This window comes from Megascapheus bottae, chromosome 24 (genome assembly GCF_031878675.1).
Source record: "Megascapheus bottae isolate mThoBot1 chromosome 24, mThoBot2.hap1, whole genome shotgun sequence".
In the NCBI taxonomy this organism is placed as follows: Eukaryota; Metazoa; Chordata; class Mammalia; order Rodentia; family Geomyidae; genus Megascapheus; species Megascapheus bottae.
Window position 1 is genome coordinate 25,273,638 of NC_143532.1, and position 27,329 is coordinate 25,300,966.

The 27,329-nt window shown below is 47.7% G+C and overlaps 1 protein-coding gene across 1 annotated transcript in view; it reads left to right on the forward strand.

The window, feature by feature from the left end:
* Znf423 (zinc finger protein 423) overlaps positions 1-27,329 on the forward strand; it is a 305,842-nt gene that overhangs the window by 34,724 nt on the left and 243,789 nt on the right. The window lies entirely within an intron of this gene.

A 27,329-nucleotide genomic window follows, 5' to 3' on the forward strand; every position in this document is an offset into this window, starting at 1 on the left:
GACATTTGGCAGGCTAACGATGGTCTGGCTTTCTCCCCCCTCTACCCTGTGGGGTTTTCTCAGAATATTTTCCTCAATGTCTGGGCAAGCTGGCCTTTAAGTCACTTCACTTTTCCCTTTCTTTTCTTTTTTCTCTTTCATTTTTTTTCCTTTTTTGGTTCAAGTCTCAAATTTTATTAAATTTAAATTTTATTTCATTTCAGGCTATAAAAGTCTAAAAAGTGGCTTTGAAAGTGAACAGGTTTTGGCATGCTGGAAATAGGTTACCTCCAATGCAAATAAAAGACTCGAGCTTCCGAGGAGAACAAGACTCTAAGGGTTGGGAAAATGTGTGCGGCGCTTAGAGACTATGGCACAGAAATGGTCAGAGACCAATTTAAAAGCACATATATTTTAAATGAAACATTTTGTGGACATATGGAACCAATCACTCTGCCAAAAGCTCAATGCTGGGATCAAGTCTTAAGAGCTAAACTTCAATCTCACTACCCAAGGTGATTTTAAGCAGACAAATGAAAACTCCTTTCTGCTTTCTAGTCTAAGGGGAATCTTAATACATTTTTAAATTATTTGGCATTTTGAATTAATTTTCTTAGAGTGAAACGAGATTCTTAAATTGGGATCTTGAAGGGAAAAGACAGCCAGGTAATTAGCAAGCTGATCTTCTTTGACACATGGATACAAAGGGGGAGAGGAACACTCTAACCAAGGTGCACACCGAGTCTATTTTAGAGCAAAGATTTCAAAGTAAGCAACACCATCTGTTCTTTAATTATTTCTCCTTATAAAAAAAAAAGTCGCTAAATTTATTTGGGTTACTTAGCTGGAAAGAAACACCCAGAGCTGGAACTATTCAAGACAGATTGTCAGCTCTTGTTTGCTAGGTATCCAAGAACTCAAAATGGTAAAGAGTTTTCATAGTTGACTTTCTTCTCCCAGGTAGCCTCCTCTCAGTTCAGCAAGACATGGCTACCTAGCTGCTGGGGACAGTCCTTTGCTGCACTGGGTACAAAAGGATGGAGACAGCACTGATAAGGGAGGTGTGTCTGTACGATCTGGTTCCAGAGAAAGGCTAGGCTACTGAAATTCTCTTCAAGACATCCATCTATCTATTCATCCATCCAGTTGACAATCCATCTATCCAATCAGTCTTCCAACCATGCATTTGTGAGGACTCCTTGGGGACTGGGACAGTTTTAGGACCTGTCCTCAGGGAACTTGTTGTCATATGAGAGAGATGGCAGTCATCAAGTGAGTTCATGTCTGCTCTAGATTTGTACCAGTGCACTAAGGCTTCCCTGGTATAGGAGTGTTTCCACCAGCATGGTAGCCACATGTGACTGAACTACGACTAATGTGATAAGGAATTGCTTATTTATTTCCTAAATTTATAGACTGGGTTTCCAGGCAGAGGTTGACCTGGAACTCAGGATACTCCTGCCTCCATCTCCTGAGTTAGGAGCTTGCTGAATCAGGTCTTTGTGGTACTGGGTTTCTCAGTCTCTCTAGATAGTTTGCCTAGGCCAAAGAAGGCTGTGTTTGTGACACTTAGAGGGAATTCCATTGGGCCAGGTGCATGTAAGAGCAGGGAAGTTGAATTTCAGAACAGAAAGTTTCTGAGGAAAGAACACAATGGAGCTGTGATAGAGGGAGGATAGGGAGGGGAGGACAATGAGCCTGACATGGTGCAGGGTGGTGATTATGTAGCTCACCAAGCCAGTTCTGGGTAGGACCTTGTACATTTGATAATTCTAGAAGCCAGTGTGTTGGAGTAAAGAGAATAGGGTTTCTAGGTACTGATGTCTCCTGCTTGTAAATTGTAGCTACTCAGGAGGCTGAGATCTGAGGATCATGGTGTAAAGCCAGCCTGGGCAGGAAAATCTGTGAGACTCTTATCTTTAATTAACGAGCAAAAAGCCAGAGGTGGAATTGTGACTCAAGTGGTTGGTGTCAGCCTTGATCAGAAATACTAAGGGACAGTGACCAGGTCCTGAGTTCAAGCCTCAGAACTGGTACATAAAAAGAGAAGGGGGTTTGTGAGCTAAGCAAGATAGAAGACCTGTTAATGCCAGCTGTGTGAGCTTGCACACAGCTCACATAAGCTGTCAGCTTGAGACTGGTGTCTTCACCTTTCTGAGCCTCATGGTCTTCATTGATAAAGTGGAGGTCATCACACTTACCTATCTACTTATCTAACAAGGTGAACAAGCAGAGCAACTAAAATTGAGTAAACCTATGCATGCTGAACCCCACACTGGGGGAAGCCATACTGGTGGCTTGATTCATACTGATTTTTCCTTGTTCTCTAGTTTTTCCCTTTCTCACTGAGTCCTTCTTTCCTCAAGCATCTCCTTCTGCCCAAGATGTCTGACCCTTGCTCTATCTAGCTCCATCTGCGAAGCCAGGTCCAAGGGAGGGATCCAGTTGCTTGCTCTGCATGTTTCCCTGGAAAGCCTCTCTAGGGCCTCAGCTTCTTTGACTGCATCTGTGATCTGGGGGGTGGGAAAGTGGGGTGGGGGTGGGGTAGTCCCTTTTGGAAATGTGCAATGAAACAAACCCAGCTCTTTGTCTCTCGGTAGATGACACTTGAGGACAAGACACTTGACCTCTCGGATCTCCAGGTCCTTCATCTAGCATGTGTGAAGCATAGAGAAACTTGCAGGATTGGAGTAGTTTGGAAAGCTTTTTTTTTTTTGCCAGTCTTGGGGCTTGAACTCAGGGCCTGACACTATCCTTGGGCTTTCTCAGGACTAAAGCTCTACTACTTGAGCCCCAGCACCACTTCTGGCTTTTTTCTATTAATGAGGTGCCCAGGAATCAAACCTCTGTCTTTGTGCATGCTAGGCAATCACTCCACCACTAGGCCAAACTCCTGGCCCCATGGAACGCTTGAATAAGCCGAGAGTGTGGCCTTCTGCAGGTGCCTTTAGAGTCAGATATAACCAGAGGCCTATTGGGGAAAGATTTCATAGTAATTTTAGCAGTGTCTTTTCTGTTGTCTAGACCTAAGATCAGCATTTTAGGAAAAAGTGCGGGAGGTGTACTTTTCCCTGCCTCCCTGTCCCCGCCCCGTGCTGGAACTCAACACTCCTCCCAAAATGTCTAGAGGGCCCCAATTGTGGGGCAGCCCAGAGATTTGTCCCTGGAAGAAGCCAGATTTATTTTGAGATGGCAAATGTGGTGGATGAGTTCTCTGCTGGAAAGATGCCAAGAGTCTGGCCTCAGCCTGGGGGTGGTGTTTTGGGGGCACACTGGCAGTGTCTTATCTAAAAGAGGCACTGCTTTCACTCACGCTCTGAAGCCTTTGCAGTTAGCACTGACCCCAGCGCTCAAACACAGCAGTTGCTCAGTATGTGAGTTATTGCTACTGTTTTCAGATTATTATTATTATTATTTTGTTTTCTGAAGTTTCTTCTCTAGACAAAGACATTTACAGCAAACTCCTTGAAATCGCTCTGTGCGTGTGTGTGTGTGTGTGTGTGTGTGTGTGTGTGTGTGTGTGTATGCGCGCACGCACATGTGCGCGCTCACTCAGGTTTGAACTCAGGACCTTATGCATGCTAGGCAGGTGCTCTTACTATTGAATCATGCCCCCAGCTCTTTTTTGTGCTGATTATTTTGGAGATAGGATTTTGTTTCTTGCCTAGGTTTGTGTCTGGGCCTTGGTCCACCTATTGTAGGTTTTCTGTTATAGTTGGGATGGCAGACATACACTGTGATACCCAGTTCTGAGTTGAGAAACTTTTCTGCCCAGACTGGCCTCCATCTGCAATCCTCCCAATCTCAGTCTCGCATGAAATCCTTCGTGTGTGTGTGTGTGTGTGTGTGTGTGTGTGTGTGTGTGTGTGTGTACCGGTTCCTGGGCTTGAAATTAAGGCTTGGTTGCTGTCTTTAACTTTTTTACTCTACCACTTTAACCACAGCTACACTTTTTCAGCCCTTTGGTGGATAATTAGAGATGAGTCTCATACAAGCTGGTCTGGCTTCAAACTGTGATTCTTAGATCTCAGCTTCCCAAATAGGTAGGATTATAGGTGTGAGCCCCTGGACCTCAGCAGTTTTTTTTTTTTTTCCAGTCCTGGGGCTTGAACTCAGGACCTGGGCAGTTTTCCTGAGCTTCTTTTGTTCAAGGCTGGCACTCTACCACTTGAGCCACAATGTCACTTCTGGCTTTTTTTGTTTATGTGGCACTGAGGAACCAAATCCAGGGCTTCGTGCATGCCAAGAAAGCACTCTACCACTAAGCCACATTCCCAGTTACCTCCACCCCCTTAAAAAAAAGAATTCATTTATTGAAATTGGAGCTACTCATGAGTCCTATTTTGTCCAGAGTGATGCATAGCTATTAGGAACAACTCCTTCTTTCTTTCTTTCTTTCTTTCTTTCTTTCTTTCTTTCTTCTTTTCTTTTCTTTTCTTTCTTTCTTTTTTTTTTTTTTTTTGCCAGTTCTGGGGCTTGAATTCAGGGCCTGAGCACTGTCCTTGGGCTTTCTCAAGACTAGAGCTCTACCACTGGAGCCCCAGCACCACTTTTGGCTTTTTCTATGTATGTGATACTGAGGAATTGAACCTGGGTCTTTGTGCATGCTAGGCAAGCACTCTACCACTAGGTCACACTCCTGGCCCCTAGGAAAAACTTTGGAGCCACTAGCACAAGACACTTGATTTATAGGGGAAGGCGCTTTCCAGGCACCTCTCATGTCATTTTGTCTCAGTGCCAAAAAGTTGTCCTGATAACAGGCTAAGATCCTGAAGCAGAGGTTGCAAACTGGTCACCCAAGAATAGTTTGGCATCAGACTTAGTTTTTATGTTAGTTGCTTAAAATGTATTTGCAATTGGAGTGTAATGCTTAAGTTCAGGAACGTTTGCACAAAAATTCAGTTTCCTTTTCCTTTCCAAAGTCATCAGATGATCTTCCCTCTTTCCCCCAATCCTCATCTCATACCGAATTCTGCACAGCACAGAGGACACTTGCTGGAGTCAGCCTGGCACACCGCTTTATGTTACCATCTGGTCCTGGAGGCCTCACTCAATGCCAAGGCCCCAGCACCTGCATAAATTGAGGTAGCCCAGTCCCCCTGGGATGTGCCCCAGGCTCCTGATCCAGCCTCAATTCCTGCTTGCTGTGTGACTGTCTTACTTTTTCTACCTCTCTGTGTCTCAGCTTCCCCATCTGTCTGGTGGAGCACTAAGCTGGACAAGTTTTTTTTTTTTTCTTCCCCTACTATGGCTGAAAGAACCAGCCAGGGAGAACTGGGAGGAGACGCTGACCCTCTCCTCCCACTCCTATATAACGAGTGCCATGTGGTTTCTAAGAGGCCAGATAGGGCACCCGGGCAGGAGGGCAGGGCAGGGACAATAGTACTTTTACTAACCATAATAGCTGTGCTTGTAATCTTAGCCACTCAGGAGGCTGAAATTTGAGGATGACCATTCAAAGCCAGCCCAGCCAGGAAGATCTGTGACTCTTTATCTCCATTTAACTAGCAAAAAGTCAGACATGGAGTTTGGCTCAAGTGGTAGAGCTTCAGCTTTGAGTGTAAAAATCTAAAAGACAGTGTCCAGGCTCTGAGTTCAAGCCCTACTACGTGCAAAAAAAATGGCTGAACAGACTTAGTCTATAAAGAAAGGTGGAAGGCAGGTGCTCTTTCCTGTCACAGATGGAGACTGAAGCTTCCACGAGACCCACGGCTCCTAAATGACAGAGAGCTTGGCAACATGTGACTGTTCCAGGTGGCTTGGTAGGCACAGGAAGGGATGAATCTCAGAGGTGAAGCTGCAGAGCGGTGGCTAGGACCCTGGGGCTGCTTCCTGAGAGACAGACCTGTGCTGCCTGCTCCAGCCCCAGTCCAACAAGGGGGGCAAAGGCCTCCTACCAGTTCTTGGTCCACCCTCCCGGCTTCTCTGTGATGAACTGTTTGGGGCTATACCTTGAGCTCTAAAGGCAGGAGAAGTGGCTGTGAGGGCCATCACGCTATGGGTGCTTTGTGGGCCTTTTGAAGGGACAGTAAACACCTTAGCAAAGTCTCAAGGTCAGATCATAGAGCTGGTGTATTAGATTGTTTGGGCGGAAGTTGAAGGATGAGGATGGTTTTGCAGCTCTGGAAACCAGGTTTGTGTCCTGTGTGAACCTTAGACTGTGCTCATTGGGAGGTAGAACGGTGGGCCCTGTGATAGGGAGGGATGTATGAGACCTGCCCTAGACCCCCCCAACAATTTATTGAAGGCAGAGGAACCAGACAATGCTGATTACAGGCCCTGTATGAGGTCCCTGCTGCCAAAAGTAGGCGGTGTTGTGCCCTAGGCCTCTGCTCAAAGTCCAGCACCTTCTCAGCTCCTGGTAGCTTTGGGCCAGATCCTGGGTGCAGCCTCACATCTCCCTGAGCAGTGTGGCTTGCTGGAATAAGCTGTGGATGGCTAGTAGTCTCTGCTTCTGTCCTGCAGCAAGGTGTGGCTTGTTTTTCTTCTGTAGCTTCTTTCTGGTGCAGCCCCAAGTGGGCTGACTTAGAGGCTCGAGTAGGGGTGGGTGTGGGCCTGGACCTGCTCAGGGTTTCCTGAAAGGGGGGGGAGGTGGTAGGTGGGGCCATCCTGAGAGTCTCAACCACTGTCCCAACTGCTGTGCCACTTTCCTGTCCTTTAGGGTGTGGTGGTCACATGTGATAAAAGCAAACTTCAGCCAGAGAGGACTGGTCATTATCCATTGGAGCTAATGGTATGGGAGACTGAGGAGTTGGGGTCACTTTAGAGACTCAGGAAGCAAGAAAGAATGGACATTATGCTAGTGTGGTGGCACATATCTATAATCTTAGCCCTCAGAAGACTTGGGCAAGAGGATCAGAAGTTAAGGCCAGTCTAGGCTACAGAGTAAGACCTTGTCCCAAAAAGGAAAGAAGAAAAAGGCCTAGTATCCAAAATCTACAAGGAGCTTAAGAAATCAGCCCCACCCAGTGCCCAATCACAAAATGGGCACTGTCCTTGGGTTCCTTGGATTCATTGGGATCAAGGCTAGCATTCTACCACTTGAGCCACAGCGCTACTTCTGGCCTTTTCTATTGGAGATAAGAGTCTCACTGACTTTCCTGCCCTGACTGGAATTGCAGTATCTTCAGATCTCAGTCTTCTGAGTAATTAGGATTACAGGTGTGAGCTACTAGTGTCTGGCTCTGTTTCCTTTTCCTTTTTGTTTTGTTTTGTGTATCATTCTTTGTGAGGGGAAGGGGAGGCACAGAAATGGCCGGGCAATGGGTGAACAAATGTAACAGAGGTATTCACTAGTCACTGTGTTGAAAGTAAACTATAGGACTTGTGGCTTGGGATAGGAGGGAAAAAACTAGGAGAGAGTGGGATGGAAGGAGTGACATTATCTAAAAAGAAATCTACCCATTACCTGAATTATGTAACTGTAACCCTTCTGTACATCACATTTATAAATAACAGTTAAAAACAAAACAAAACAAAGTATCTGCTCCACACTTAAAAAAAAAAAAAAAAGGAAGCCAGGTGCTGGTGGCTCATGCCTGTAATCCTGGCTACCTACGAGGCTGAGATCTGAGGATTGTTCACATAAGCACCTATATGTACCCACACCAAAAATCCATTTGGGACTTTGTGAATGTTAAAAATGCAGCCGGGCACCAGTGCCTATAATCCTAGAATTACACAGCTCAGGAGGCTGAGATCTGAGGATCTAGATGTGAGTCCATGAGACTCATCTCCAATTAACCACCTGAAAACTGGAAGTGGCGCTGTGGCACAAAGTGGTAGAGTGCTAGCCTTGAGCAAAAGAGCAAAGGGACAGCACTCAGGCCTGAGTGCATGCCTCATGATGACAAGAATAAAGGAGTGGACACTGTGCCCAGGGAATGGTCCCTGATGGCCTGATGGGAGCTCTTACTATGGTTGGTTGTCTTCTGCACTGCTTGCCTGGAGACAGGAAGTCTGGGGGAGATGCATGTGCTGAGTGGGGTTCAATAGGTACCCTGTGATTTATGGGGGGCCAGTCAGATATTGTTGTCAACACACCTGCTCAGGGGAAATCAAGAGGATAGTATATCTGCAAGACTACCACCACCATCCGAATAGGTTGTCCTACCATTTTGGAAGGCTCTACTTGCCTGTTTATCAACTCCAAGGTTCCAGCTACACCTTACTTCTGGTGTCTGGTTCTTAAGTAATTTTTTTTTCCAGTCCCAGGGCTTGAACTCAGGGCCCAAGTGCTGTCTTTGGGCTTTCTCAAGGCTAGAGTTCTACCACTTAAGCCATTACCAACTTTGCTAGGATTACTCACCATGGGTGAGTGCTTTAACCTCTCTGAGCATGCGTTTCCTCACTTGTGAAATCAGAGTGGTTAAAAACTCCCTATCAGGTTTCCCAAAAGAGCACACCTTTCCATAATTGTGCAGACTGGACAGAGATCCCTTGTTCCTGTGGCATTCATCTCACATGACAAAGGGCTCCCAGTGGGCCAGGGGGAGTGGGCTGGCTAGCCTCTGGACAGCTGCCTTGTTCCTAGATCTGGGGATTCAGGCTGGGTGGCTGAGGCGGGTGGGGCAGGTGGGGCAGGTGGGCCTGGGCAGCTGATGGAGCCTCCTGGAGGACTAAGAGGCCAGCTGCAGCCCTGGAGCCAAGCAGAGCACCAAGCCAGGTTTAACCCGTTCTACCCCGGCCCATGGCTATGCAGCTGCTCCTCCAGACCCTGATGCTCCCCCTCTCCTTTGGCCACTTCGCTTACTTGCACTGTGGGTTCTCTTTAGATGCAGGTCCCTGTGTGCCCATGCATAGGCTGAGAAGTCAGCCAGACTTACTTGAGCACCTAGAGTCCACAGAGTACCAGCTTGCTGCTCCCCCACTGCTATACAATCTGGGTGGCAGCTGTGGCCAGGCTGGGCTAGCTAGAGTATTTCACATCCTGTCATCCCCTTTCCCTGATTGCCTCACAAACTTTTGGAGCCAGTCCCTCTCTTGTCCTAGCCTGGAGTGACCTTGTCTCTGCTCTGCCCTTCCGGCTCCTCCCATGCTCTAAGTCTCACTTCTTCCCACCTTCTCTGCTGGCTGGGTCCTTTCTGCTTCTGAAATCCTTCTGCCATGACTTATACTGGCCAGTCCTGGCTTGATCCCCTAAGGTCATACAACAAACTCAGTCCCTCTTCCTGTGACAGCCCTTCAGATGTCTGATGACAGCTTTGGGTCCCCGACCCTGCCCCACTAATCTGACAGCATCAGCTTCCAGCTTTCCTTTTAAGACATTGCTCAGGTCCCCCAGTTACCCTGCATCTCTCCTACTTGGCCACTTCCCTAGGGGCTGTGATCTAGGAGCTGGCCTTTCCAACACTGCTTGTTGTGCTCCAAGGCCACAGATCTCAGCCCATGGGGCCACTTGTTTAAGTTTAAAAGGGAAAATGGGATGCTGGGCATTGGTGACTCAAGCCTGTCTTCTTAGCATCTCAGGAGGTTGAGATCTGAGGACTGTGGTTTGAAGCCAGCCTGGACAGGGAAGTCGGTGAGACTCTTATTAAACAGCAAAAAGGCAGAATTGGAGCTGTGGCTTATGTAGTAGAGCACCAGCCTTGATCTAAAGAGCTGAGAGAGTGCCAGAGCCCTGAGTTCAAAGGCCCAGGATTGACCACCCTCCCCACAACAAAACAAAACAAAACAAAGGGAAAATGTGAGCAAGTGGAAACTCTCATGCTGTTTCTTGTGGCTCATTGAGGACAGTTAAAATTTTTTTCTGGGTGGGCATGTTGTTATAATCTCCAGGATTTAAAAACAGTAAGAGCAGCTGGTAGTGTCAGGCCTATAATTCTAGCTACTCAGGAGGCTGAGATCTGGAGGATCATGGCTCAAGGCCAGCCTGTGCAAAAAAGTTCTCAAGACTACGTCACTAATTAACTTGCAAAATACCAGACTAGAGACATGACACAAGTCATATAGTGCAAGCTCGGTAAGCATAAGGCCTGCATTCAAAGAAAGAAAAAGAAAAAGAAAGAAAGAAGGAAAACAAACAAACCCTGCAGGGCTTTGAATGAGTTCATGTTCACCACTAGATGGTGGGTGCTGCCAGTATTGGGAGATGGGGCCCTGAGCCAGGACTGAGAAGAATGGAGGAGGAACAAGCAGGCTGGATGGAGTGAGGACGAAGAAGGGTGCTGTAGTGGAGGAGCAGGGCACGCTTGTTGCAGCAGGCTTCCCTCAGTGTAGTCGAGGCCAAATGTGCTGCCTTTTTCCAGCCTGTAGCTGGGTGACCCTTGTTCACTGTTTTGGTGACACTGGGGTTTGAAATCAGGGCCTTGTGCTTCCTAAACAGCAACTCTTAACACTTGAGACATACCTCCAGCCCATTTTTGTTTTTTTTTTTTTTTTGCCAGTCCTGGGCTTGAGCTCAGGGCCTGAGCACTGTCTTTGGACTTTCTCAAGGCTAGCACTCTAGCACTTGAGCCTCAGCACCACTTCCGGCTTTTTTTTTTTCTATGTATGTGGGACCAAGGAATCGAACCCAGATCTTCATGCATGCCAGATAAGCACTCTACCACTAGGCCAAACTCCCAGCCCCTGTTTTAGTTATTTTTTTTTCAGATGGGATCTCATTCTTTTGACTGTACCTCAAACCTTGAGTTTTCTCATTTCTGCCTCCCTTGTAACTGACAGAAGCCACGACACCTGAGTGGAGCCCATTGTTCGATATTAAGATGGGGATGGGATGGCAATGAGGCTTAAATGAGCTCAGGTTTGGAAAGGGCCGCTACTCTTTTGTGGGTTGTCTCGGGTGTGGAGTATGCTCTGCCACACTTATGTCAGGCTGGTATGACAAGACTGAGCTGTTATGTCCCCGTTTTACAGATTTATACCCTGAGTTTGAGGCTCTGGGTCAAAGTCCAAGCCTACTGGGTTGACACCTCTACCTAGTTCTGTGTCAGAAGGTGTGGGTGCCCGATGTCTGCCTGAAAGTGCCATGTCATCCCAGAGACTTTATCTCCAGGCTTCCCCTGAGAAGAAGGGATGCAGGGCTTTGGGGTCAGGGCACTATTGGGTCTGTCAGGGATGAGTTCCTTCTAATAGAAGCCAGAGCACTGGTATGGGTAGAAAATTTGGCATCTGTCCTTGGGATAGGTGGTTCCTGGCTAGAGCAGCTGGCACAGGGGCCATCAGATCCTATTGGTGCCCATTGGACTTAGTGGCTGAGGCCTGATTAGTCCTTGGCAAGCACCAGGCTGGGCTCTAGGGTGGCTTCCATGTCATGGGGGGGGGGTGCTCTAAGGCCTCACATACTCATGTTTTTGGGGTTCTGGGGGAGGGAAATGGCTGCTGCCAGCCTTACCTCACTCAGGTTCTTCTGTACCCTCCTAGTCCCCAAACTAGGGTCTAGATAGCAGTGACACAGTCAGCTGGGGGAGATGATAACTGTATGGAGATCCCTTGGGACTGTGGAATAAGTATGGGCTACATACCAGCACACCCTTACCACCAGAAAAAGCCACAGCCAGGACAGCTAGGACAGTATAGTTCTGGGGTGGGAGAAGTTGGGGCACACAGCATGTCCTTTTCTTGTTTTGTTTTGTTTGTGATGGTAATGTGGCTTGAACTCAGAGCCCGTAGGCTGTCCCTTAGCTTTTTCATTCAAGTCTGGTGTTCAGCTACTTAATTAGAAATAAGTCTCAGGTTTTCCTGCCTTGGTTGGTTTGAACTATGATCTTCAGATCTCAGCCTCCTGAGTAGCTATGATTGTAAGTGTGAGTCACTGGTGTCCAGTCTATTGTTTGTTGAGGGACCTTGGCTGGTTGGTCTTGCTGCATCATTTCTCCAGCTTTTACTGTACTTCAGGTGCCAGCTCCTAAACTGCCCCCTCCTTACAGCCCCCATGAGCCAGTGCTGGTTTGATCCCATTGACCTTGATGAAAGGTCCCCCAATTCTACCCATCTTTAGTGCTGGAGCCAGGCCTGGAAGCTGAGATCTGCCTAAAGCCCAGCTTTGAATTCTCCCTCATTCACCACTGATTTCAGATCTTTTGGCCAAACATACCCAAATAAGCTTCATGAAGAAACATGAATGAGAGTGGAGAATGAGGCCTGGCTGCCCAGCAGCGTGTTGGGCAGTACCAGGGTCAAGGGCCAAGCTCCGTGTTCTGTGTCCCTCTTCTGTCCTGCGTGGGAGCCATGAGGATGTTTCCCTTTCCAGACTGTTCTCCCTGCTCTCTTCTTGCGCCTCTCTGTGTGTGGTCTCTTGGTGTTGCCACCCATGAAAAGAGGGCACTCTACAGGGGTGAGAGGTGCAGGATAAAAGGGTCAGGTCTGTCTCCTGGGTGTGGTCACATGTTCAAGGTAGTGCAGAATGCTCTCCCTGCATTCTGTTGGATGCTCTTTGGGGATCTCTAGCCCCCAAGTCCTGGGTCTTTCTTCTTAACCTCAGGAGCACATGCCTCAGGAGCCGTGGAACTGGAAACATCACTCCATGAATGCCATGACCTGTTCCAGGTCCTGCCTCCTCTCCCAGAGTCTGGTACGTGCTGTCCAGGGAGAGTCAAACAGCCATGTCGGCTGACTCTGTGGCAGGAGCCTTTCTCACCACACTTTTCTCCCACTGTGCTTCTTCTCACCTTCTTTGGAGTTCTGTGGTAATGGAGTGGAAGGGGATGGGTAGGAATTTTGGTGCCTTATAGCTTGTCACCTAAAACCTCTCAGTGTCTTATCAAGGGGCAGGGGTGAGGGTGGGCAGGGACTGGGTTGAGATCTTCTCAAGAATTCCAGTTACATGTTGGGGGGGGGTGCACAGAGCATTCGTGCTAGCCCTGCCCTCATTGCCTTGGACCATGGAGGCCCCCTTCCCTCCAGGGCCCCCTGAGAGCCGGCCCCTGCCAGCAGCAGACCAGATGTGTCTCTTCGGATGGTGGAGGGGGAGCTTGCTGTGTGTGGGTGTCCTCTTGTGATGTGTGTGGGCTGCTGTGTTTTGATCGAAGGGAGCCAAACTGATTTTCCTGGCCCATCTCTCCACCATCCAAGGCAGAAAGTTAAATAAACACAGCCAAGTATTATCACAGGACAGGAGAAAATGAACTCAGTCCCTAGAGGCAGCCCACATCTGGCAAGTGTTGGGCCTTTAGGGGAATGGGGTGAGACAGATGTGCCTGGTGAAATGAGGGACCCACTGTACCTCCTACCGAGGGACGTGTTTTTTCAGGGCTGCAGGCAACCTTGGGGCCTGTGGGGGCTATAGGCTGCTTGGCTTCAGCGCCACCCCTGGCTGTGCAGGGCCATTTCTGAGGCCTGGCCTTTGTCTGGACTTTGTCCTAGCTTACTTACTTTATTCACTTTTTTTTGTGCCAGTACTAAGGCACATGGGTGTTGTCCCTTAGCTTTTTTGCTCCAAGTAGTCACTCTACCACTCGAACCACAGCACCACTTTTGGCTTTTCTGGAGGATAATTGCAGATAACCTTCTCACAAACTTTCCTTTCTGGGGTTTGTGTTGAACCATGATTCTCACATTATCAGCCTCCTGAATAACTAGTATTTACAGGCATGAGTCATTGGTACCTTGCAAGAAAGGTCTTTTTAACTTTATTTATTTTACTATTATTATTTTTTGCCAGTCTTAGGGACTGAGTCAGGGCCTGAGCACTGTCTTTGGGTTTTCCTCAAGGCTAGTGCTCTACCACTTGAGCCACAGAACCACTTCTGGCTTTTCTATATACGTGGTACCAAGGAATCGAACCCAGGTCTTTGTGCATGCTAGGCAAGCATTCTACCACTAGGCCAAACTCCCGGCCCAAGAAAGATCTTTTTAAAGTGGGGGGGTTGTTTGCTGTCCCTTAGCTCTTTTACTCAAGGATAGTGTTCTACCACTTGAGCCACGGCTCCACTTTGGCTTTTTTTGGTGGTTAATTGGAAATAAGACTCTCCTAGACTTTTCTGCCTAAGCTGGCTTCAAACCTTGATCTTCAGATCTCAGCCCTCAAGTAGCTAGGTGCCTGGCTTCTTTTGAGCCTGAGGTCCAGCATTCCTGGCTCTACCTGGTATTGGAGGCACAGCCTGTGCTAGTGAGGGTGGATACTTGTCTATTGCCTATCAGGAACACACACACACACACACACACACACACACACACACACACACACACACACACACTGAACTTTGAACTCAGGGCCTTGTGCTTGCTAAGCAGGCACTGTACCACTTGAGCCATTTGTCTAGCACTCTTTTTTTCCTCTTTCCTTTGGGACTCTTGCTTTTGCTCCAGTTGGCCTTAGACCCTTATCCTCCAATCTATGCCTTCTCTATAGCTGCAATTACAGATATGCACCACCATGCCTGGCCTGATATCTATGTTGATTCTAAGATTTATTACTGGCACCTCAAGTGTGTTTAGTAGGGCTTACTGTGAAGGCTGAAGGAAAAGAGTTTTAAGTTTCAGGAAGGGAGTTTGTGAACAAGATGTGTGTGAAACCCAGAAGATCTCTGCTGGCCTGGGGCAGATGTAGGTCAGTCACTACTCAGGAGTTTGTGCCGAGATTAACCCTGTGCCCACCATCTTGTGGCCGTCCTCTATAGGGAAGGTTTTGTCTTAGAAATGTCAGGCAGGGAAAGGCTTGCCCTAGGAGGAACAGATGCCAGTTTAAGTTTTCTTTAAACTTTTTCTTCTGACTTCCCCCCAAGCCCCAGCACACATGTGAATCTGGGGGGCCCAGAGGCCTCCCTGTAGAATGTGCTAACCACCTGGGTGGGCGGTGGAGCTGAGCTGTCAGATGCACCTGTGCCTGCGTGGTGCCCCTCCTCCTGCTCTGGATGGGTTAGAAGCACTCACTTTCTAAGCTGTCCAGTTTCTGCCTGCTGTCCCTGTGTAGGCTGTCCACATGGAATTCTAACATGTGTGAAAATGGCCCCGTGGCTCATTCCTGGAGAGGGCATTGGGCTGCTCCTACAGAAGACTGTGATGGACAAGGTACATAACCCTAGCCTGCTCTGTGCGTGCGTGCGTGCGTGCGTGCGTGCGTGCATGTGTGTGTGTGTCCATCCATGCATGTGCACCAGTACTGGAGGTTGAATTCAGAGCTTCAAGTTGCCTGATTCTGCTCAAGCCTGGGGATCTACCACTTGAGTCACAGATCCACTTCTAGTTAATTAGAGATAAGAGTATCTTGGAGCAGGACACAGTGGCTCATTCATATAATCCTAGCTACTCAGGAGGCTGAGATCTGAGGATCCCAGTTCAAAGCCAGACCAGGCACTAGAGTTGGTGAGACTCTTATCTCTAATTAACCACTAAAAAACCCGAAGTAGTGCTGTGGCTCAATGGGTAGGCCCAGAGTTCAAGCCCCACGACTGTGTGTGTGTGTGGGGGGGGATCTTGAATTTATCTGGCTTTGAATCTAGATTCTCAGATCTCTGTTTTTTGACTAGACTAGCTAGGATTACAGACATGAGCCACCAGTGTCCAGCCAAGAATGAGACTATGTTATCTAATTTTCTTTTTCAGTATCAGCATTTGGGGCTGAACACTTGCTGAGCTTTTTTTGCTTGTAACTAGTGCTCTGCCACTTGAATTATGCTTCTAACTTTATTTTTTGCTGCTTAACTAGAGATGGATTCTCATAGACTTTCCTGTCTGACTGTGAGCCTCTGGATTTGTCTCTTGAGTAGCTAGGATTACAGATGTGTGCCATGGACCCCTGTATTGTATATTTATTTTATACCCAAACCAACAAAAACAGGATGAGGAAAGGAGCAATAAACAAAGAGAGAGGTGATTACTATGTATCTATGACCTACAAACCCTCAGCCTAATTTCACTTATGTACTAAAGTCTAAGTGCCAGTGATTGTATATAGATTCTCTTCTTGAATACTTGTTTGTTAAATATGTCATTTGAAATATGATGTAAAAATCAGTGTTAATAAATTCTTTAATAAAAAAATAAATTAAAAAATGTTAACTAGGAGGAATAAAGAAGTGAAAAGCTTAACAACAACTACAAAACAAAGAGAGAGGTGAAGGGCAGACGTGTGTGTCCAAAGCCAGATGAAAACTTGCATGCCCATGCACATGGCACCCCTCTCCCCATGGGTATACACACCCACATGCACACACATCAGTTTCCAATAAGAGACTCAGTTCTTTGCTGAGTTTTAAAATAAACCACATGTATAACAAGGCCCTGACATTTATTTACAGTATGTTAGCACACTGGATAAGTTGTTAAGGGCTCATAAAAACATATTAGTTTCTATTTTATGGTGCTTTTCTTCAAATGAAAGTAGAAAAGAGAGAGGATTCTGGTCTCTCTCCTCTTCCTTTCTGCCCCCAAACAACTTGCACATCTGGCCACCCTGAGTGAGGGGCTGGCCTGACTTGTAGGTGTACCTGGACCTGCCCCATACCCACATTCCCCAGCACGTGCTTGGCTGCCTCTGTCGTGTCTTTGGGTGGCCTCCCAGTATGGCCCCTCCATGCCGTGGTGTGGTGCTCCTTCTTTTAGAACGGAACAGCTGCAGGATGGAACCCAGCAGCACCACTAAAACAGGCTGGGGAGCCAGACCCCATTGTAAATCCTTGTTTACATGTGCACATTTTGGTTACAGAGACCATGCAGATATGACTGCATTGAGTGGAACATTGGCACAAGAGACTGAGCTTGGGGCGGAATGGTTAGATAGGAGGCAACCTGGGGCCCGGGCTCTGTGTCAATGCCTGCAGCAGCTCCTCAGAAACAGCTCAACCCTAAGTGGATTTTCTGGGGCACACAGACAATAATCCTATTAAATATTGCCCACTCTCTGCCAGGCACTAAGCTGAGTTCTTTGCCTGGATGATTTCTGTCTTTAAAATGAATAGGAATTTGATTACTTTATAAATGTAAAATTGTGATTGCACACAGGCATGTGTATGCACGCACGAACATATATTGGGATTTGAACTCAGGGCCAGAACGCTGTCTCTTGGCTTCGCAGATGCTTAAACTGTAATGAAGAGCTGGAAGGAAGTAGCCTGCACATCCATTAACTGGGGATTGGTTAGCTTAGTCTGGGGCTCTAGCTCTTGGGAATTCAGGACATCATCGGTAGGTATGGCATCAGCCTAAGATTCTGACAGGCAGAGATGGCAACTCTATCTTGCTGAACAAAATATAAAAAGGGGTTCCAGAGCAGTGTGTGTTCTTCAGTTATATGTAGTATTACAACGTTCTGGAATGTGATAACTATGTTTGTACATGGGCAAGTCATTCTAGCTTCTTCCTCGAGGCTCACTTGTATTCCCTAGTTTTGTACATGGTATGTGATTATTTTTATACAAAGACATGCTAATTGTTGGAGGCACTTTGGAGTGAATTCTGTCTGACATCCATGGGACAATGTACACAAGGTCTAAGCAGGGAGGGGAGGGGAGGGCGGGTGTGAGTTGCTGGGAGGGCAGACAGGTGAGATGCCTGTGGGGGTCCCCTCTACAGCCCAGTTCCTTCTTCAAGGGTGCATGGATTGTGCCATCTCCCCTAGCTCCGTGCTCAGTGGATCATTTTGGTTATTTAATGATAGCTGTAGCACAAGTGTTTATATTATAGGCAATGGTGGCTGCTAAAAGCCAGTCTACCTTTACCCCCCCCCCCTTTTTTTTTTGCCAGTCCTGGGCTTGAGCTCAGGGCTTGAGCACTGTCCTTGGACTTTCTCAAGGCTAGAGCTGTACCACTTGAGCCTCAGCACCGCTTCTGGCTTTTTGCTATGTATGTGGGGTACTGAGGAATTGAACCTGGGTCTTCGTGCATGCTAGGCAAGCACTCTACCACTAGGCCAAACTCCCAGCCCCTACCTGCACACTTTTTGAGAGCCATATATTAAACATTTACCCACACACCACCATCTCACCTGGCTTCTCATGTCATTTCACATCATTTGTGTATTTTAAGAGAGACCCCAACAGATGAGATTTTTCTCCTCCTTGGAGCTTCTGCTGGCCCAGGGACTCTTAGAAGACTGTCCTGTAAATTTTGATTTCAGGGGTGGGGGCAGTGAGAGAGCATAAGTGAGTTAGAATCTAGCTTTGATTTGATTGAGCCTACATGATCTGGAACCAGAGCTTTTTTTTTTGCAGAGGCAGAAGGCTTTAGAAGGTTAAGGATTCCAATGCTGGTATTATGTCATTCCTGTACCATGACCTTTGGACAATTGCCTAGCCTTAGTTTCTCTCATCTCGAGGAGAGGGTTAGTAAGTGTATTCATCACAGGGTTATTTAAGCCGATGGTTTTCAACTTCTAGCATGCAATAAAGTCACCTGGTGGAGAACGTTAGTTCTCCCCACCACCCCCAGGTTTGTGTGGGATGAGGGCTGCAGGTGAGGCTGCTCTTGCTGGCCTGGGCCTGCCTTCTAAACAAGTGCTGCTTTGACCCACCCATGGGCATGGAGAGACCCACGAGGTGCTGGCTCACCTGAGTGCACAGCCCATTCGACTCTCATTGTTGAGGAGTCTGAGTACCTGGAAACTTGGATACCTTGGCTGTAGGCTGTGTGTCCAGGCCCTTGTGAGCCATTTTGTTTCTTTTGAACTCAACTGTAAGGGATGCTGATGATGCTACAGTAGGTGTGTGTGTGTGTGTGTGTGTGTGTGTGTGTGTGTGTGCCTGTGCCTATGTGTGTGTCAGCAGGGGCTCATGGGGTTGTGCTGGTATCTTCTCATTCATTACTTGAGTCCAGTGCACAGGGTAGAGTGTGAGACCACAGGGTGTTAGGCCTAGCTCCCCCTCCTACAGAGCTGTGAGATTTACACAATAAGAAGGAAGAAATCACTTTAGATTGACACCTCGCCTTTGCCAAGTCATCTCTGCTCCTTGCCAGTTCCTGACTCTGTTTTCGCTCATGTGGACACATCTTGTTTCCTTTCCTTTTCCTGTTGCATGGCTGGGTTGGATTGGAGCAGAATGAGCATTGAGGACTGGGAGGAAGTGCCCGCCTTTTTCCTTTCTTCGTCTCTTTTGCCTGTGAGCCGAAGCCCTGCATGGGAAGAGCTACTCTGCTCCTGATGTGTGGCTTCTTGGGCTCCATGTCCTCATAAGAGAGTGGGGCTTTAGGCTTCCTTGGTGGGAAGCTACAGAGCAGCAAGTATCTCAGTGGTTTTGCAGAGGTTGCCCACCTCTCCTCTTCCTTCTCCTCCTCCTCTCCTTCTTCTTCCTTTTCCTCTTTTTTTTTTTTTTTTTTTTTTTTTTTTTTTTTTTGCAGTCCTGGGCCTTGAACTCAGAGCATGAGCACTATCCTTGGACTTTCTCAAGGACAGCACCACTTTCTCAACCACAGCACCACTTTCAGCTTTTTCTATGTATGTGGTACTGAGGAATCAAACCCAGGGCTTTATGCATGCTAGGGAAGCACTCTACCACTAGGCCACACTCCCAGCCCTCTGTAGGTATTTTCTAATTGCCCTTTCCTTGGATGTGTTCACAGGATGCTTAGGGGTAATAGTAGGGGAGTCCAAGGGAGATGAGTTCCTTGGCTGTGTTGTCCTGAAGGCTCTTTCCCATCAACCTGTAAGGTCAGAAGACTGGCCCTCATGCTAGCCCTTCTGTGGGTGGAGTGGGGGATGGGGGTGAGTCATGCCTGGGAAACCCGATCTCACTGTTCAGAGCTCAGCTCTCCTGTCTTCCTGGGCAGAGTGAAACTTCAGCTGCCAGCCAGGACCTGGGGCATAAGGTGACACTGGAGTCACCCCAGTAACGTGAGCCATATGCTTGCAGGGCTGCCTTTAACTGAGTGCTCTAGGAGAAACATCTCATAGTCTCCCGGCAGGCCTATAATGCTGGCACCATGCTGTCCTGTTTCACCGAGCAAACTGAAGGTCACAGGGGGTCAAATATGCCACCACTTGGCTTCTGAGAAGGGATCAGTCCCTAGGACCTCTCATGTCTTAAAAAGCATTCTAGGAGGTTTAAGTTTCTTATAAGAAGTGATGCAGGATCCTTTTAGACTCTTTATTGATATTGTTATTTTGACACTGGGTCTTGCCATGTAGCCAAGGCTGTCCTTTAACTCAGGATCCTCCTGCCTTTGCCTGCACTTTTCTTTTTTTCTTTTCTTTTCTTTCTTTCTTTTTTTGGTTGATTGTGGGACTTGAACTCTTCAGCTCAAGGCTAGAGCTCTACCACGTTGAACCACAGTGTCACTTCCAGTTTTCTGGATAGAGATAAGAGTCTCATGGACTTTTGTGCTTGAGCTGGCTTTGAACCACAACCTTCAGATCTCAGTCTCCAGAGTAGATAGGATTACAGGCGTGAGCCCCAGTACCTGGCATGAGCTTTTCTTACAAACTTTGAATCATCTCTGGATGACTTACCATGCCACACACAAATAGTCATGCTGGGTGGTGGGGGTGTTTGTTTTGTTTTGTTTTGGGCCTTTTTATTTCCATTGGTTGTAGGGCTTGAACTTAGACTGTGCACTGTCCCTGAGCCTGAACCCTTTTGCTGAAGGTCAGCTCTCTATTACTTAGAGCTACAGCTCTACTTCTGGTTTTCTGGTAGTTAATTGGAGATGGTGGTTCACAGAGTCTCATGGACTTTCTTGCCTAGGCTGGCTTTTACCTGCGATCCTTAGATCTCAGCCTCCTGAGTAACTAGGATTACAGGCCTGAGCCGCCAGTGCCTGGTTATTCTGTCTTGTTTAGGGAACAATGAGAAAAGGTCTGTGAGTATTTGACACAAATGTGTATTTTTTTCTGAAGGTTTCTAGCTCGTGGTTGGTTGCATGCACAAGCATACAGCGGCTGAACAGGGAAGACTGCCTGAGGTATCTTGGCCAGTAATGGCACCTGGCGGTGGCCCTGGCACCTCGGTCTCAGACCCCTTCCTGAGACTTGCAAGTGTAGCTCTTCTCTTAAGACTTCTCTAGTGGATATGATTGGCTAGCTGAGATTGCTGGGTGGTTTCTGGAAGGGCCACTTAGGCATCACCTTGACTTTTGGAATTCTTGTACTGTAATATGGTTTGCTTGTTTTGTTTTTTTTTTGCCAGTCCTGGGCTTGAGCTCAGGGCCTGAGCACTGTCCTTGAACTTTCTCAAGGTTAGAGCTCTACCACTTGAGCCTCAGCACCACTTCCAGCTTTTTAGTATGTATGGTACCAAGGAATCGAACCCGGGTCTTCGTGCATGCTAGGCAAGCACTTTAACCACTAGGCCAAACTCCCGGCCCTGTAATATGTTTTGTACATGGCAAAGTGAGCAGAGAAAGAGAATCCAACAGTCCAGCAAGGTCCAAGCCTCCAGCCCCTCTTTGGGATGCCTGGAGTCGGTTTGAGAAGATGCCTTAGGTTCTGCCTCAAAAAGCATCTTGGGAGGGAAAGTCAAGTGGAGTCAAACTTTGTGAGGAGCCACCTAGCCTGGAGTCCCACTGCCTGTCTCCCCATGAATCTATGCAAGCTTTCTTTCCAGCATTGTGACATGCTATCTTTTAAGACATTTTAGTTTTGTAAAAACAGACTTTTTGAAAGCATGAAGGATGGATGAGGAACAAGTTTCTTTAAACAGCGGCCCCTTCTTCCTCAAGGTGAGGTGTTTTGTGCTGGAGGTGTGGATACTTAAGCATGATATAGGACCTAGAGCTGGTCTCTCATGCCTGAAATCCTTGCTACTTAGGAGTGAAATCTGAGGATTGTGGTTTAGAGCCAGCCCGAGCAGAAAATTCTGTGAGACTCATATTTCCAATAAACCACCAGAAAGCTGGAAGTGGTGCTATGGTTCGAAATGGTAGAGTATTAGCCTTGAGCAAAAGCGCTCAGGCACAGCACCCAGGCCCTGAGTTTAAGCCCCATAACCAACACACACACACACACACTCTCTCTCTCTCTCTCACACACACACACACACACACACACACACACACACACACACACACACACAAGAGAGAAAATGAGACAGGCCATTGACTGCATGCTGTCTATCCTAGGCCTGTACCCGTAGATGAAAATAGTGTGAATGTGTGTGTGTGAGAGTGAGTGAGAGAGAGAGAGAGAGAGAGAGAGAGAGAGAGGGAGAGAGAGAGAGAGAGAGAGAGAGACAAAGAGAGAGAGAGAGACAGAGACAGAGAGAGAGGGAGACAGAGAGAAAGAGAGAGACAGAGAGACAGAGAGAGAAAGAGAGAGAGAGTACGCTTGTCCTTTAGCCTTTTCACTTAAGTTTGGTGCTCTACTACTTGAGCCTTAGCTCCTTGTCCATCTTTTTGGTGGTTAATTGGAGATAAGAGACTGATAGACTTTTCTGTCCATGCTGGCTTTGACAGCTTCCTGAGTAGCTAGGATTATAGGTGTGAGCCACCATTGCCTGGCAGAAACATCACTTCAATCTGAGCTCACTTGCCTTTTAGCCAAAGGTCAGGGCAAATGTGAGAACAACTACAGGGCTTGTGAATTGGCCCTGGCCTGGGCTAGTGTGCAGTTCAGCCACACCTGGGTACTCCGGGTGGTTTGTGTCCTTCATTTCACTTTGCCATGCAATGACTTCTCTAGTTCACCTCCTCCTTAGAAGAAGCTAAGGAGTGTATACTGGTGCTTGTGCATGTTGTTCCAGACTCATCGTGCCAGAGGTAGTCACAGACGAGGCTATGCTTTCTAGTACTTTTCTGCAAATCAGACAAAAAGCAGGTCATTTTTTTTTGCCAGTCCTGGGGCTTGAACTAAGGGCCTGGACACTGTCCTTGAGCTTTCTCAAGTCTAGCACTCTACCACTTGATCCACAGTATCACTTCTGGCTTTTTTGTGCATGGTAGGCAAGCACTCTACCACTAGACCTCACTCCTGGCCCATAGTTTATTTTCTCTTTGTGAAAAGAAATGTACAACCCTTTCCCCAGGCATTGATGGCTGTACAGCAGCACACACGGCTTGTTGGACAGTATAAGCTATGTTCCAGCTCCTTACCACTTTTCCTTGGCCTTTAATGCAGCATATAGCCTGTGCTGCCATATTCCACATGCCTCCTTCCTGCTTTATCTCTTTTCTGTCTCTGTCTCTCTTTCTCCCTTTTTCTGTACCCCAGCCCTGCCTGTGTTCCTCATTCTTTGAGGCTGCTTTGTGCTGGGCTGTGAGCAGTGGTGCCCTGGTTTATTCTCTGCTGGAGTGAGAGACTTCTCAGAGCATGAGCTGAATGGAGACAGTCATGTGACCCCTGCTTGGGTCATCACCTCCACTAGGACAAGGACCTCTTGGGAGCCCAACTCTCCTATAAGGGTGGGTTGGTTCTCAGGTGTGGGGGGGGGGTCCCTGAGATCTTGGAAACCTCAGCAGTTTGGGATTAATGGAGAAAACTCTGGGGGAAAAAAAAGGAGTACAATGGTTTGCCCACTATGGTTTGGTGGGTAGGAAGAGCATTTTCCTGGGCATTTTTGGATGAAAACTATGACTTAACTTACCACCTATATGTATATTTACAATTTGCATCCATGGCTTTCCAGATCCTTAATGCTAGGCTGGGTGGTGACCTTGATGCAAATTGTGCAGCTTGGAGGTGGATATTGAACCTCCTGCCTCTGCCAGAGCCTTGCCCCAACCATAGACCAGCTTCTCCTGCTCATACCCTGACACTGTCTTGGGATTTGTCTCCTGAGCTTTCTGCTAGGCCCTGCCCAACTCTGATAATGTCACCAGCTTCCCCAAGCCTTCTCCAGACCCAAATGCTGGGATCAGGGCCTTTCCAGCCCCTACCTTGCTCAGGTTCTGTTCCATTCTCTTTGCTTCCATAATTCCAACTCAAAGATGCTCTGACTTCTTTGAGGTTGGAGAGCCTCTGGGAGGAGGGAACTGCTGTTGGCTAGGTGCATTGACATTGGCTGAAACAGCTGCCCATCTAACACATATCATTGGCTACTGGTGCAGAGTCTAGCATATAGACCTTGGGTTTGCTCTGAATGTCCAGGGTGGGAGGGAATGGGTAACATGTGTAAAAATCCATGTTGTCACAAGCTATGAGCATCCCAGAGAAAGGAAGAGCCATTCAGACACTGTTGAGTTGGGAAGGCAGCATTTGTCATGACTCACCTACTTGATGGCTCACTTAGCCACCCACAAATTGAGACCCTAGAGCTGAGACAGTATGAGCCATCACAGTCAGAGCTGGCCTTTGCATTGCTGCAGATGCCCTCTGAGGCCTTCCTCTGCCTGGCCTCTTTTGCTCCCTTCTTTCTGGAATGAAAGATTGTACTCACGCATGGCACTGAGACCCCTTAAGACACCAACTGCACCGCCTGACAGGCTACACTTGAGGTCATCCTTGGAGGGCTTTTCTTCTCCCTTCCTCGCTCCCTCCCTCCCTCCCTCCCTCTCTCCTTCCTTCCCTCCCTATCATGGGGTTTGAGCTCAGGGCCTGAGTGCTATTCTGGATCTCTTTTTGTTCACTTCCACAGAGGAGTGTGCACGGTGACTGCGCTGGGGGTGGGAGTTTATGAGCAACCTGTTGCCTTGGCCTCTGCCATATGCCCCTGTCTCCCCACTCACAGTGTCGTGGGGACCATCCTGTGCATGGCCTGATCTTCTCTGTGCATCCTTGCTGTGGCAGGCTTGTGTGTCTACCTACTCTATAGCACACGGTGTGAGCACAGTCACCTGGGCAGCAGCCTCTTGTCATACCTGGTCCCCTCATTCCTACCACCAGGCCTGTGGTCATACACTGGACCTGTGCATCTGCCTTCCTTGTTATAGGTGCCAGCCACCTACAAGAGTAGTTGTGCCCTCTTTCAAGGCTGGGCAATGTGTGTGGGGGCATGCCTTGATCTCAGTGGTGCCATGTCTCAAAAAGAGGTGAAGCTGGAATCTAGGGAGGTCTCCTGATGGCTCCCACCCCCTCCAGACTGGCCCTGGGCCAGGCTCTGTTCCCATGATGCTCAGTTTTCAGTATTCATTGTGACTGCAGGAGAATGATGTTTTAGGGATGTTGAGGTTCATAACTCTTTCCCAAGGGTGCCTGTTGTCAGGTTTGTCCAATACCCCAGCAAGCACCCAGCTCCAGTCCCAGGGGGGCCTTCCTATGTTCTTGCTGACCATGTCATTGTAAAGAGCTCTGTCTGGAAAGCAGAGCCTAGTGGGAACAGAAGAATCTATCTCTGTACCCTTAGCATTTGTGGGGGGGGCAGCTCACCTGAAGGCCTTGGTCCCCCCCGATTATATCCTTGATTTTCCCTCTGCTCCCAAGAGGATGGGATGTTTTCACAGCACTTCTCCTGTGACTGAGATCACATCTTCACAAGGGAAGAATGTGGTGCCTTGGGGGACACCCTTAAGTTCAGTGACTTGAGAGGTCAGACTTTCAGCTAAACATCCTTGTGTGGGGCTAAGTGTTGGGGCATAGAAAGGTCAGAGGGAGGATGGGTGTTGTGCACAAATGCCATGGTACCTGTCACTGACCGGACATAGAGAATCATGTTGACCTCATTGGAAGTGTGCAAAAGAACGATAGTGCTCTAAGGAGTGTGTGTGTGTGTGTGTGTGTGTGTGTGTGTGTGTGTGTGTGTATGTTTGGGGAAGGACACTGATCTCTGGGTATGACAGTAAGTGTGTTAACAAGTACTCCTTTCATGCCTGGCTTGCCTCTGATCACTTCTAAGCAGTTTCTGCTTGAGTTTCAAGGGTTTTCTATGTGGAATTGTCTTAGTGGATAATACCAGGTTTGTCTGACATGAGGTCTTGGTTCCTAGTTTCAGAGCCACATAGTTGAAAACCCACCCCAGCTATAACTAGCTAAAGTAAAATAATAGCTCCAGTCCCTGCCCAAAGCATCTCAGCATCAACAGTCTGCAATTCGAGATCCTTGCTCAAGATGCCATGCAAACTGGGAAAGGGACGACTGCTTTGCTAGCATTCCTTGGTCTGCTTATTCTCTCTTGTGCCTGTGGGGGTTCACAAATGTGTTTTGTGAAGTTCTGGGTGGTTGATGAGCAATGTCAGGGCTTTCTCTAGTTGTAGCACAAGCCTATTTGGGTGTTTGAGTCAGCATCTGATGGACAACAGCCTGATGCTTAAGCCTGCAATCCTAGCTACTCATGAGGCTGAGATCTGAGGCTCATGATTCAAAGCCAACCCAGGCAAGAAAGCCTGAGATTCTTATCTCCAATAAATGACTTAGAAAAGTCCATGGGATTCTTATCTCCAATGAACTACTCAGAAAGAGCTAGACGTGGTACTCATGTGGTACCTCTACCACGAGCCTTCAGCACAGAGAGGCTCGGGGACCCAAGCCCTGGGTTTAAGCCCCAAGACCAGCAAAAATAAAAATAATAAAAAAAAAATAAGCAGGGCAGGTGTCTAGGTATCCTGAGTTGAATTATTGCATCTTACCCTCCCATAGCTCTTGGTTTATGAACCACATTATCTCCATTTCTGAGGTGGGAAGACAGAAGCTCAGGGGTTAGAGAATTTTCCCAAGGTCGCTAAGACCTTGTACCTATCAGTACAAGGGGATTTGAACCTAGGCTTTGTGTGGTGTTAGGAGTTGGGTGCTAACCTCTGCCCACTTGGTCTGCTCACTGGTAGGGTGCACAGAACACTGACTTTTGAGCTGTCTAGGATTGTAAACAGGGTCCTTTGCATCTTGGTTTATAGGGGGATCTCAAAATCAACCTTCAAAATAGAGGATTAGTGTTGGGGCCCCAACTGCATGGTCTCTTACTAGCTGTGAGACTTCTGCCACCTCCCCTCTGAGAGTATACTGAGGTTGGAAGCTAGGAGAGCACTGAGCAGAGTACCAGCTCAAAGCGATCCAGGTGATAGCATCAAGATGCAGAGAACTGTGCGGTTCGTGGTCACTTTAGTCTGCATGTGTGGAGTGACACAGAGCCCATTAAATCTGAAAAATTACCATGTGTGTACATTTTTGGCATAAACAAAGTTCTGTTCACAAAGTCCATAACACAGCTTTAATATTATTACATGCTCCAGATTGGGACAAATTCCAGGACAAGAGTGTCATTATGTTGCATTGTGCTCTGTCTTGTAAAGCTTCCTTAGGCCAAGCATGCGGTAGAAGGGACCTCAGCCCTGCACAGCCCCATTCTTCATGGTCTGGAATATAGTGGGGGATGATATAGTGGGAAAGCTGATCTTAGTTTGTCCTCAGATCTGTTGGCAGCTCTGTCAGCATGGGAACTAGTGCCTAGCACATCCTCAACCTCTGGTTCCTCGCTGGAAGCAGACAGCCTTAGTGTGCTAGTCATAGCCTGTGGACCTGGGTAGAGGGAAGATGCCTGTGGAACCAGGCAGCAATCTGAATCTTCACTTTAATTCCTGGGAGTGGCAAATGGCCTTATCTTGAGTAGAAACTAGCTTTAAATACTAATGGGCTATAGCACTGAGCAGAGGAAGACACTCCGATGTGGTATCTG